A 14210-nucleotide genomic window follows, 5' to 3' on the forward strand; every position below is an offset into this window, starting at 1 on the left:
ACAAATAGAGAGATGGGTGTTTCAGGGATCTCTGAAATTTTTTTCATGGTATTAAGAAATACAAATATTCCTCAAAACTGAAAAAAAATCTAGAATAAATCTATTACCTGATAGGGTAGGAGAGGGAATTTGTTGAGTCAAGTGTGATTAAAGCTGAGCCATCAGATTTACATCCTATACAAATTGTCAACTTCTAGAAAGGTCACATGAAGATTTTTCCAACAGAGCAACTACATTGAAGTTCAGCTGGAATTGCACTAAATCTAAATTTTCCACAATGTTCTAGAGGAAAAATATAAACTCCTGTTTGTTTTTTCCTGCTCTTACTGAACTCATGGTCTCAGCCCTGCTTGGATCTGGGGGCCATTTAAACGTCTGATAGAATCTATGGACTTTCTCCCACAACAGACCCAATTTAGACACAGATTTCAAGAGTTTATGAATCTTTTGAACCAGATACATTGACCATTTAGAAAGTTAAGAACTCTAGACTCATTCTTTAAACAAATATGTACCAAGCATCGACTATGTGCGAGTCCATTACTAGGTACCAAGTACACAGAGATCTCAGAAAAAGTGGTCTCTGTTCTCAGGAAGGAGAACAAGGGCAATAAGCAGATAAGCAAATAGTATATAATAATATAAGCAGCAGATAAGCAAATAATAAATAAGATAGCTGCTAATCATAGTGAATGCTAGGAAGAAAGTAATCTGGAGTGGCTCACACTGCCCCAGGAATATGATTATAAGATCACATTTCTCTAAATTTTATGTGTAATACAGTTTTGTGGGTAGAAAACAGCTTTTAAATACTAGAATTGACTCCACAGTATCATATTATTATTCTAGATCAATAGACTCTTAGGATCCTGAGTCTCCCACAAGGGAAGGAATCTCCCATTTAGTTTCTCTCAATTACTCACAGATAATCCCACCTTCTTGAACTCTTTCCAGAAAGAACCAGGAGGATGCAACTTCACAGGGCACCCTGGTCCATTTGAACACTCGCAGTCGTTAGATCAGTATCTTTTACTTATAACAACTTGAAATTTGACTTTTTATAACTTCCAAACAAGTACATTGTGATTATTCCTAAATTATTAAATAAACTGAGTCTCACCCATCCTTTTGTAGATCCTTCCATAGGCTTCTTTTTTCTAGGTTAGACATTCAGTTTCCATAGTAATTCCTGAATAATTAATTCACCACACTTCTCATTCCTAACTTTTAAAGCCCTGGAGCTGAACTGAGTAATGCAGAATATTCTGTAGCCATCACCATCTTTGGCATAAAGCATTTTATTTATATTAAGCCTCAGATTGCATTAATTTTCTTACTTACGTCAGTACCCCACTGATGCTATTGAGCTTCCCAGTAATTAAAACCACCTCAGCATTTCTGTAAACTATTCTTAATCCAAGTCATCTCCTTTCTACTGGTTTTTTTTAAATCTAGCTTCTTGAATTGAATGCTTAACTAATTTACTTGTCTTCTTTAAATATTTAAGCATTTATTATATAAGACTATTATTTAGTAAGACTAAATATTAAATATAATTTTATTTGTTCAAACTAAATAAAACCATTTAAGGCTATAAATGTACCAGTAAGTGCTGCTTTAGCAGCATCCCACCAGATTCTTAAGCAGAGTTTCACTGTTGTTCTAACTACTTCTTAATTTGCATTGCAAATTTTCTGCTAACTAAAGAGGTATTTAGAAAAAGCATAATGTGCATTTGCTGTATTATCTGAGAATATTAAATTCTGTTATAAAGACAAGGACAAAAACAGGATGGGTGATACCCCATGTGTATTAGTCTTCTCACACTACTAATAAAGACATACCCAAGACGGGGTAATTTATAAAGGAAAGAGGTTTAACGGACTCACAGTTCCACCTGGCTGGGGAGGCCTCACAATCATGGTGGAAGGCAAGGAGGAGCAATGTCGTGTCTTACGTGGTGGCAGGCAAGAGCACGTGTGCCCGGAAACTCCCCTTTATGAAACCATCATATCTCATGAGACTTATCTACTATCATGAGAACAGCATGGGAAAGACCTGGTCCCATGACTCAATTCCCTCCCACTGGGTCCCTCCTATGACACATAGGAATTATGGGAGCTGCAATTCAAGATGAGATTTGGGTAGGGAGACAGTCAAATCATATCATTCTTCCCCTGGCCCATCCCAAATCTCATGTTTTCTCATTTCAAAACCAATCACGCCTTCCCAACAGTCTCCCAAAGTCTTAACTAATTCCAGCATTAACTCGAAAGTCCACAGTCCAAAGTCTCATCTGAGACAAGGCAAGTCCCTTCTGCCTATGAGCCTGTAAAATCAAAAGCAAGTTAGTTACTTCCTAGATACAATGGGGATACAGACAATGAATAAATACACCCATTCAAAATGGGAGAAATTGTCCAAAGCAAAAGGGCTACAGGCCCCATGTAAGTCCAAAATCCAGCAGGGCAGTCAAATCTTAAAGTTCCAAACTGATTTCCTTTGACTCCATGTCTCACATCCAGGTCATGCTGATGCAAGAGGTGGGCTCCCAAGGTCTTGGGCAGCTCTGTCCCTGTGGCTTTGCAGAGTACAGTCCCCCAAATGGCTAGCATTGAGTGTCTGTGGCTTTCCTAGGTGTATGGTGCAAGCTGTCGATGGTCAGATCTACCATTCTGGGGTCTGGAGGATGGTGGCCTTCTTCTCACAGGTCCACTAGGCAATGCCCTGGTAGGGACTCTGTGTGGGGGTTCTGATCCCACATTTCCCTTCTGCATTGCCCTAACAGAGGTTCCCATAAGGGCTCCACCCCTGCAGCAAACTTTCTCCTGGGCAACCAGGCATTCCCATACATTCTCTGGAATCTGGGTGGAGGTTCTCAAATCTCAATTCTTGGCTTCTGTGCACCTGCAGGCTCAACACAACATGAAAGCTGCTGAGGGTTGGGGCTTTCACCCTCCAGAACCACAGCCCAAGCTGTACCTTGGCCCCTTTTAGCCATGGCTGGAGCAGCTTCCATGCAGGGCACCAAGACCCTAGACTGCACATAGCAGGGGCCCCTGGGCCCTGCCAGGAAACCACTTTTCCCTCCTAGGCCTCCAGGACTGTGATGGAAGGTGCTGCCATGAAGGTCTCTGACATGTCCTGGAGACATTTTCCCTATTGTCTTGGTGATTAACATTTGGCTCCTCCTTACTTATGCAAATTCCTACAGCTGGTTTGAATTTCTCCCCAGAAAATGGGGTTTGCTTTTCTATCACATCATCAGGCTGAAAATTTTCCAAACTTTTATCCTCTTCTTCCTATTGAATTCTTTGACACTTAGAAAGTTCTTCCCCAGATACCCTAAATCATCTCTCTCAAGTTCAAAGTTCCACATAGCTCTAGGGCAGGGGCAAAATGCCACCAGTCTCTTTGCATAGCAAGCATGACCTTTACTCCAGTTCCCAACAAGTTCCTCATCTCTATCTGAGACCACCTCAGAGTAGACTCTATTGTCCATATCACTATCAGCATTTTGGTCAAAGCTATTCAACAAGTCTCTAGGAAGTTCCAAACTTTCCTGCGTCTTCCTACCTTCTGAGCTCTCCAAGTCTCTAGGAAGTTCCAAACTTTTCCACATTTTCCTGTCTTCTTCTGAACTCTCCAAACTGTTCCAACATCTGCCTGTTACTCAGTCCCAAAGTTGCTTCCACATTTTTGCATATCTTTACAGCAGCAACCCACTCCCAGTACCAATTTATTGTATTAGTCTGTTCTCAAGCTACTAATAAAGTCATACCCAAGACTGGGGAATTTGTAAAGGAAAGAGGTTTAATCACAATCATGGTGGAAGGCAAGGAGGAGCAAAGTCACATCTTACATGGTGGCAGCCAAGAGCACGTGTGCAGGGAACCCCTTTATAAAACCATCAGATCTCGTGAGACTTATTTACTATCATGACAACAGCATGGGAAAGACCTGGTCCCATGATTCAATTACCTCCCACTGGATCCCTTCCACAACACATGGGAGTTATGGGAACTATAATTCAACATGAGATTTGGGTGGGGACACAGCCAAACCATATCTTCATAGGAGAGATGGAAAGGCTGGGCTTAGACAAGTGGCTTCCCTGGGATCACAAAGCTGGTGAGCAGTTCAACAGGATTAGACTCTAAATCTCCTTTGACCTTCTCTCTTCACTATAATGGGAACGGAAAGTATCATTGGAAATGATAGAAAGTGTCTACAAAAGGAACACTGGCATGGGGCTTGGGACACTCACTGCCTGTGTCTGCTCATCCCTCAATGAGTTAAATCACCTTAAGAGAGTCATCTGATCTCTCTGAATCCACCTGCTCTTACCTAGAGAGAGCAAAGTAGTTGGACCTAAGCGATGGCTAAGGCCCTTTTCAGCATTGACATTTTTGGTATCTCCCAAAATACAAATTGGCAAATTTCACTGGGATTTGCTTTTAGAAGTGGCTTCTGTTAGTCAATCCCCCCACAGATGGTCAAGTCCATGCTGCACTGCACAGGGCTTTGATGTAAAGGAGCACAAATTTCCTGTCATTTATCTAAAATATATCTTCTTGGCTTGGAAATCAAAGAGCTTTTTTAACTGCCAATTCTACCCTGTCCATTTGGGAACTGATGAGTATTTGAAATGTTCCCATCATTTAGGGAATAGCCTGGCCTCTCCTAGTGTTCAGTGTGGGGGGCTAGCCCTGCACTCCTGCATCCTGAGGTGTCAAGAGAGGGGACATCTGGATTCTGTCCTAAGTGGAGAGAATTGGAGGATGGGGGGGGTAGATAAACATAGAAAGATAATTTCAATATTCAGCTTTTCACTTGCTTTCTCTGTTTCATGCTTCATGCTTCCTTAGTATGAGACAAGTAAGCATTGGCTAGGTGAAGAGGTAGGGAGGGAGTTTTTCTGTTGGATGAAAGCTTTGTGGGACAAGAAGCAGCATAGTTAGGCATCAGAAATATGTGCAGTATAGTACTTGAGGTAGTGCATGTAAAGCAATATATACATTGCATGACAAGAACAGAAACAAGCTGGGTCCAGGTCAGCAGCATGAGAAGCCAGTCTGTGCTGAAGGCAACTGGAGGCATGGAGAGCTTTCAAGCAGGAGAGCCATATGACTAGATTCCCATTCATGAAAGAGCTCTGTGGCTGCTATAAGCATTTTACAGTAGCTAGTCTGACAGCCTGGGAATCATGTAGGAGATGGTTGCAGCAATTTTAGTGAGAGATAGTGCAATTATGCAGAGTTAGGGATATTGCAAGAGTGAGAATAAGTTGTTGAGGTTGACTTTAGAGCTCCGGTTTGGGAGCTAGGGCAGTAGTGAGGCCATTCATTGCTATCACAGAGGACTCAAAAATAGAGAAGTGAGTAATTGAGTTTTGGAGAAGTTGAGTTGCAGATAGGGGTGCGGCAGCTAAGTGACACTATTTGGCAGAGTGGAGCGCCTTCAGCAGATAGAAGGAAAGATGGTGGCTGATAGCAGAGGGAGCAGATGAGAGTAATGAGGACACAATGTAGATTTCAGTGGGTGGTGGAATAGATGCAAGGTATAGAGTGGGGACAGCAAGTGTAGATAAGTTGGCTTCTAAAAGGAAGAGAGACAGAGGGACACATGGGGTTGGGAAAGTTGCTGTTTTGTTTGTGTTTTTGTTAATAAAGGAGATTGGGGTTGGTTTAAATGCTCATGGCAGTGTAACAGTAGAGAAGATGACCCTCAAGTCATTACTCAGCTAACGTAACAGCCTAGCACCAAACACATGTCTGAGCATGGCATTTGGGACTGACTCTTCATAAATCAGCCTACTATGGGCAGAATTATGTCCCCAAGAAACATATGTCCAAGTCCTAACCCCTGGTACCTGTGAACATAAATTCACAGGCTACATAAGATGATTTAACTGGAAATAGGGTCTTTGCCGATGTAATCAAGATGAGGTCAGAATAGATTTGGGTGGAGTCTAAGTGGAGTCCTAAGTGGAGAGAATTGGAGGGTGGGTGAATAGATAATCATATAAAGATAATTGCAATACTCAGCTCTTCACTGTCTTTCTCTGCTTAATGCTTTTTTAGCATGAGACAAGTAAGCATTGGCTAGGTGAACATGTAAGGAGGGTGTTTTTCTGTTGGACAAAGGTGTCCTAAATCCAAGGAGTCCTAAATCCAACAACTGGTGTTCTTACAAGAGGGAAATTTGGACACTAAGATACACACAGGAAACAGGCCATGGATGACAGAGGCAGGGATTTGGGTGAAGCTTCCACAAGCCAGGGACACCAAGGATAACTGGCCACCCCCAGAAACTGGAAGAGTTTTCAGAGACAGCATGGCCCTACAGCTCATGAATATGGGACTTCAATGACTTCTAGAGACTCCCAGCTTCTACAACTGCAAAAGAGTGGATTTCTGTTTGTTTGAGTTTTTTTTTGTTGTTGTTGTTTGTTTTGTTTTGTTTTGTTTTGTTTTGAGACAGAGTCTTGCTCTGTCACCCAGGCTGGAGTGCAGCGGCATGATCTTGGCTCACTGCAAGCTCCGCCTCTCAGGTTCATGCCATTCTCCTGCCTCAGCCTCCCAAGTAGCTGGGACTACAGGTGCCTGCCCCCATGCCCGGCTAATTTTTTGTATTTTTAGTAGAGACAGGGTTTCACCGTGTTAGCCAGGATGGTCTCGATCTCCTGACCTCGTGATCCACCTGCCTCAGCCTCCCAAAGGGCTAGGATTGGATTTCTGTTGTTTTAAGCCAGCTGGTATACATTAGTTTGTTCCAGAGGCCCTAGGACACTCTCTCCCACCCTTCCCGAGTGTGTAAACCTGGCCCCACAGCCACACCTGGCACTCTTCATCCCCAGCGGCTCCCTCCAGGGTCCTGCCTCCATGTCTACTGATTTCTTCCCTCCTCCTGAGATGTCCTTTCCCCACCTTTTTGCCTTGAAATTCTTTCCGTCCTTCCAAACCAAATCTATGTTAGGCTTAACATCTCTCTAGAGAACCCATCTGTAGCTCCCACGGCATCCTGCTGATGGGCACCTGTCACCCTTACCTCATTGTGTTTCGCACAACACTGCTCTGATGTGTCCTCAGCCACACTGTTAACCTCTGAGAAGAAGGCTAAGCCATTTTTATCTCTACCTCCCCACTGCTGCTGAAATGGTGGATCTTTCAGGGTCTAGCCAGGAAAACAAAATCCCTATCAGATAATTTAATAGAGGAAATATAACTGGGAGAATTAAATGCAAAAGTATTTAAAGAATTAAAAGCACACACAGTGGAAAGGGAGGCAACACAGAGATTAGCAGCACAAGGAGACTGGAGAAACAAATGGAGAGGACAAGGGGAGGAATGGAACTACCAGCAGGAGGGGAAACCACAGAGAACACGCATCTGGGGCCAGAGGCTCCAGGCAGCATGGAGGGAAGCTGAGGAAAGTCCCAGCTTCTCCTTTCCCCTGACTTCCCCAACCCAACCCAAAACCAGCAGATGGGGGCTGCAGGCCTGGTTATGGGGCCAGCCCCACTGTGTTAAGGAGCAGAGCATAAAACAGCTCAGAAATAGATCCAAGGGCAAGCAAGTGGACAGCACAGATGGCAAAGGCTGGGATTTCTCAGGCAAATGAGTAAATTTTTAGCAAATAGCTAAAAATGCTGTAACATGGTTGCCGTCATAAGAGCCAGACAGCAAAGAGGATGCTGTAGACACATGGTGGAGCATTTGGTGAGGCCCTGCAGTTGGTGGACTAATCCCCCCCAGCAAATGCCCTCACCCCAATCCCCTGTGGATATGTCATGTTATGTAGTGAAAAGGACTGGCTGATGTGACTAAATTAAGGATCTGATGTTGGCAAGATGATCTCTGATTATGCAGGGAAGCCCCTTGGAATCACCAGGGTCTTTATAAAACAGATGCAAGAGGTCAGTAGGAGATGTGGCCAGAGAAGCAGAGCTCAGAGTGACGCAAAGGGGCCCTAAGCCCAGGAATGCAGGCAGTGGTCTCCAGCAGCTGAAAAAGGCAAGGCAGCGGGTTCCCCCAGAGCTCCAGAAGGAACCACCCCTGCCATCTCCTTGATCTCAGCCCCCTAAGACTCACTTTAGACTTCCGATCTCCAAAAACTATGGGAGAATAAACTTGTATTGTTTTAAGCCACAAAGTTTGTGGTGATTTGTGGCAGCAACAACAAGAAACTAGTTAGTACACATCCTTCATGAGGAGTCAGACTTAAGGAGAGAGGGGTTTCCAGATTTAGTATGAGCCAAGGGCTTATGGTCCTGATGAAGGTGGTAGGTGCTCAGGTGAAAGAAAAAACAGAAAGGAAAAAAGAAGGAGAGGAAAGGCCAGGAAGGAAACTTACTTACCTGCTGGTGATGTGCATCCCAGAGGTAGAAAGGATTGGGTGGGCAATTGTGAGGCTAGACTGGGGAGCCTTCAAACTCCTAGCTGAAGAATGTCTATTCTACGTGGCTGTTAGAGAAATATTAAACTCTGAGACTGAACTGGCTGGTAGAAATCTGGCCATTCATAAAGATCCACCCGCCGCTGCCTGGAATGGAGTAATCACCCAGCGATGCTGGTATATGTGGTTAATCTGAATTATTTTGGCAAAGTGATCCTGTTTTTGTTTTGTAGATTTTTTGTTTTATTTCTTCCTGACCTGTATTGTTCAACACTTGCTTTGATTTTCCACTAGAAGACCTCATGCAAATTTGGATTTTTCTTTTCTTTTCTTTCTTTTCTCTCTTTTTTTTTTTTTTGTACTAATATAAGGTAATTTCAGTCAAAAAACACTAAATGCTGATAAAAACTCTAGGTGAACTCTGTATCTTTTGATTCCTTTTAGTCTAATGGCCACTGATTACTGTGCTGATCTAGGAAGCTGCTTATTCGTTTTGCCGCCAGGCAGCCAGCATGGAATTCCATTGCACTGGTGTGCTTTGTTTAACTTTTTAAAACTCCTGATGCAAAGTCTCCTGAAACTAACCTTATTTTGTCTAAAATTACAGTTAAATCCACTTAATCCACATGGATCCGTAAAACCATTGTCTGTAAGTTATTTTGATTTTTTTAAGTGCATTTGCTTTATTTTGAAAGCACAGGTCTAACCAAATGTTTCTCTAAGAGTTCAATTTGGAATCAGGGCTAACGGAGCTGACTGGAGGATAATTTTCACATCACAACCTTCTGAGTCCTGGGGACACACGATATCACCATTGTCAACATTGACTGGTGCATTTGTGATGGACAACAGTTTGGTTCATTACTGCAAACAGGCCCCATTTTGTTTGCTAAATATGTTGTTATACCTGCATACGTTTTTTTAAAATGTCTCTCTCCAACCACTCATTTCACCCTTCCAAAATGTAAAAGATTTTATAACAGGTTCCCAAGGTCACTGATGGGCACAGTGTACCTAAGTTTCCTATCCCTGTTTTTAAATTTTTCTTGTCTCCTACAACCATTTTATATTAGTGATTTCAAGTATGTTGGCATTGAAATTGGTTAGCAAGTTGATCTTTTAATATATTAAATCAGCTTGACGTCTTATGATTATAGTAACTATTATCACTATTGCTTTAGAAACATGTAAGTGAATTCAGATTTTAACAATACACTTTGTGATAAATAGAAAATTAAATGAGACTATCTACTGAAACAGGCGAAGAGAACTAGAAAGTACTAAATTACAGAGTCCATGGCCAAAAGCACAAGATGGCATATTTTCCATCAACCAACCCAGTTGAGCTTGGCACATAGTAGGAACTCAAGAAATACTTGTGTAATGAATAAATTAATGAATGAAAATGAATTAAGTAAAAATTAATTGCAATGTGGAAGAAATAATTTATCCATGACATAAAATTGTAGCTCGTACTCTTCTTGGCAATATTTGTGCTTATGGAGAAAAAAATAAAATAAAATAAGGAATCCTCAATAAATTGTGAAACACTCCAGCTCCAGATATGACATGTTATGATCTTTCCATTGCTTTTAACTTGAGCACATCATCTGTGGTGCAGCTGAAGCGCTCTGAGATCAGCTTTCCCTTCTGCTAAGCGAGTCACAGTCATTGGCGACAGGCAGGAGCTCTCAGATCTGCCATGAACAAGATTAACTGAAGTACAGTTCCAAGAGAATTGGAGACCACCAAACATACATGTTTTTTAGAAGAAAGCAGAGAAGTGGGGGAAATCTTGGAAAATCTGTTATTACATCTGAAGAGAAATTAACAGGAGTAGCATGACAAAGAGTGCTGAGATGGACAGAGGTAAATAAGAGCATCAGGGTCTCCTCATATTAGCTAAAGCTTTATGATCCAAATTCTCTAGGAATTGGGCTCCACTTTTTGACTCCTTTGGTTTTTTGTTTGGTTGGTTGGTTGGTTTTGGAGTTTATTGGTTTTTTTGAGATGGAGTTTCGCTCTTGTTGCCCAGGCTGGAGTGCAATGGCGTGATCTCAGCTCACTGCAACCTCCTCTGTGCTGTCCAGTGGCCTCCGCTCCTCACCTGCCACCTGCTTCCATGAGCTCATAACATTCCAATGGGAAATCAGTGATTCCAGAAGAGGAAACCAAGCCTCAGTCCCTGGGAGGCTCCTTTGTCTATCCAGGAGAGGCTCAACTCAAATTCCTTAAGAAATTGGGTGTCCATGGAGACTAGGTTAACTACTAATTCCAGGTGGCAGTTTCTCAAAGAAGTTACTCAGCCTTTCTCATTTCGGGGAATTCACGTAATATGTTGTGTCTTTGGTTCTCCTTCTGATGCGTGCAGTTCTGAACAGTGAGTCCTTGAGGGAATTGTCATGCCTAGCTCAGATCCATTTTCACAGTTTTCTGCTAGCTCTGCTGGGTGACTCACGAACCTCCATGGCTCACCTGGGTCACCTCGGGCTCCTGCTCCTCTGTCCAGCAGCAGTCTTGCTGCCTCTAGGCTGATGGTCACTCTGAGGGAAATGGGTCAGGAGAGTACCTGAATTCAGAATCACAGGTGGTCCTCGGTGAACTTTCACCCTAGGAGAGTGTGACGTTCAAAGTAGAATATAAGCTCCATGACAGCCAAGTGCCTAGGACAGCCAGGTATACAGTAGAAACTTTAAAAATATATACATGTATACATGTCTAAATATATACATCTTTTATAATATATCAACTGTTTTTAAATATAAATTATATATATAATTTTTGTAACTTTTAAATTCAGGGGTACACACGCAGGTTTGTTACATAGGTAAACTTGTCTCATTGGGGTTTGTTTTACAAATTATTTCATCACCTACGTATTAAGCCTATGATTACCAATTAGTTATTTTTCCTGATTGTCTCCCTCTTCCCAACCTCCACCCTCCACCCTCCTCTGCCCCAGTGTGTGTTGTTCCCCTCTGTGTGTCCATGTGTCCTCATCATTTAGCTCCCACTTATAAGTGAGGACATTGTATTTGGTTTTCTGTTCCTGTATTAGTTTGCTAAGGATAATGGCCTCCAGCTCCATCCATGTCCCTGCAAAGGACATGATCTCATTCTTTTTTTATGGCTGCACAGTGCATATGTATATGGTATACACATAGACACATACACATATATACATATATACACATATATATTTATATGACACATATATACATATCTACACATATACATATGTATACATATGTGTATACATATACGTATGTGTAGATATGTATATGTATATGGTATACACATACATGTAGATATATAGATATGTATATGGCTCATGATAAATATGTACCATATTTTCCTCACCCAGTCTGTCACTGAAAAAAAAATGTATTTACTAAAGTTTCCTTTAAAGGTGAGCTCTCTTTCTTGTATCTCTTTGTTCCTTCTTTCTGTCTTTCTCTCTCCTTCTCCCTCTACCCCTGGCACGTAACCATCCCACTCTCCACCCTACACATGGTACATTCGTTTCCTCAGGCTGTTTTAACAGCTTACCATTACCTTGGTCTTACGACAAGAGCTGTTTATTCCCTCACAGCTCTAGAGGCCAGAAGTCTGAAGTCAGGGGTTGGCAGGACTGGTTCCTTCTGGAGGCTCTGAGGGATGATCAATGCCCTGCTTTTCTCGTACCTTCAAGTTGCTGCCAGAAGCCCTTGGTGTTCCTTGGTTGGAAGATGCTTCACTCTAACCTCTGCCTCTGCCCTCACATCTTCTTCTCCCCCATCTGTCTGTTTTCTCCCCTTCTCTTCTTTTATCATTCATTTAAGGGCCCCCTTAAGCCAGGATGATCTCATCTGGATATTCTTAATTACACCTGCAAAGACCCTTTTTCCAAATAAGGTCACATTTTCAGGTTCCATTACTATGATCTTTTGGGGGCCACGATTTAACCCACAATACTTGCTATCTATCATATATAAAGCAATACAATAGTTCTGATTTTTCTCTGCAAACTCCCCCAAATTCCTCCTACCACTGCTAGCACTATTTCCATCTCTTCTTTTCCACTTTCCCAACTAATTCATTGTCCTGTCCTGTGTGAATTGATCCACAGTATCTGGGCTCTTGGCCATTGACTCTCTCTCAGCCAGACAAAAGGAAGTTTCTTAACAGGCATAGGAAGGGAAAGGCTGCAAAAATAAAATTCTCCGTCAATGGTAATTTTTCCCACATAAACCAATTCAGAACACCTTTTCGAATACTGATGACAATAAATATCCGCACTCCAGCCTAATTGATGCAGTATTTTCCATGGTCATCTGTCGCAAAAGCTGGAGCCTCTGCACACTTGAATGTCAGCATCTCAGGAATTAACACCTTTGGGATGACCTAAGGGCTCTAATTTGAAAGCCTTCTTAGATTATTGAAATGCAGTAATGAACGTCCAACTTGTTATCATCTCTTGAGGAATAAATGATGGATTTTTATGTTATTTTGTGGCCAAGTGCAAATTTCAGCACAATTGCACTAGAGAATAACAGAATCAAACCTTTGGAGGGTCTGTGTGTGTGTGTGCATGTGTGTGTGTATGTATGCATGTAGATATCTATTTAAATTTATACATGCATACACACACAATTTGTTACTACTTTGTTGAAATACCAAATTTTTTTCTCACATTTTTCCTTTATTTGGTTCATATTCTATTAATCTCTCCATTATTTTCTTCTCCAATGTTTTTCACTCTCAAAGAATTTCTGATTAAGGGTCAAAGTAAAAAATACAGGCTCACTTTAAAATATTGCTTATAACAATGATATCTATCTACTCAACTCCTATCAAGATAGGAGGCAAGATACTGGGGGGAAGTACCTTCTCTTTTGTAATTTTTTTTCTCGTTGTCCTGTTAAATTTCTTGCTCCTTAATTTCCCCATTAAATTTTTATTGCTTTATTCTTTCTTATAGCAGTTTCCTTATATTAGGTGCCTCTCAATTTTTTTTTGTCTATTATGACATGCTGTGTTTGAATGAATGGCTCTATTGTGACTCTTTTCAGATTTGAGCATATCTATTCAAGGGCCAACCATGAATGAATCTATTTCATGTCTATTTAATTTACATATGGGATATTTTATCATTTCTTTGATGAATGGTTCTCAAAGTGGAATTGTGAGTCATATTTTGTAATGTTCTTATCGATTATTTGAAATAATCCAGAGTTGTGGGAAACAAATAGCAAATGTACTATAGGGGTTTATGGTTACAGTGGTGTCCAAATTCTGTAACCACAAGGGTAAAGAGAATCAAATGAATTCCTTCCTTATTATTTTCTTAAAATCAGATTCCTAGAGATCAAGTTCACTTATAACAAATGAACATTGGTTGTATTAGTTTGTCTGCACACTGCTATAAAGAACTACCTGAGACTGGGTAATTTATAAAGGAAAGAAGTTTAATTGACTCACAGCTCCGCATGGCTGGGGCAGCCTCAGGAAACTTACAATCACGGTGGAAGGTGAAGGGGAAGCAGACATCTTCTTCACAAGGCAGCAGGAGAGAGAGGGAGCACAGGAGAAACTGTCACTTTTAAAACCATCAGATCTCATGAGACTCCCTCACTGTCATCAGAACAGCACGGGGGAACCGGCCCCTGTGATCCAATCACCTCCCACCAAGCTTCCCCGTCGATGTCGTTGAGATTTGGTTGGGATCACAGAGGCAGCCCATTTCACCAGTGTTCTGGTTTCACTCATTGATATATGAATTAAAATGCTACAAAAGAAAAGGAAACATTCTAAATGAGAAACTCAAAAATTAT

Source organism: Pongo pygmaeus, chromosome 22, assembly GCF_028885625.2.
Source record: "Pongo pygmaeus isolate AG05252 chromosome 22, NHGRI_mPonPyg2-v2.0_pri, whole genome shotgun sequence".
In the NCBI taxonomy this organism is placed as follows: domain Eukaryota; kingdom Metazoa; phylum Chordata; class Mammalia; order Primates; family Hominidae; genus Pongo; species Pongo pygmaeus.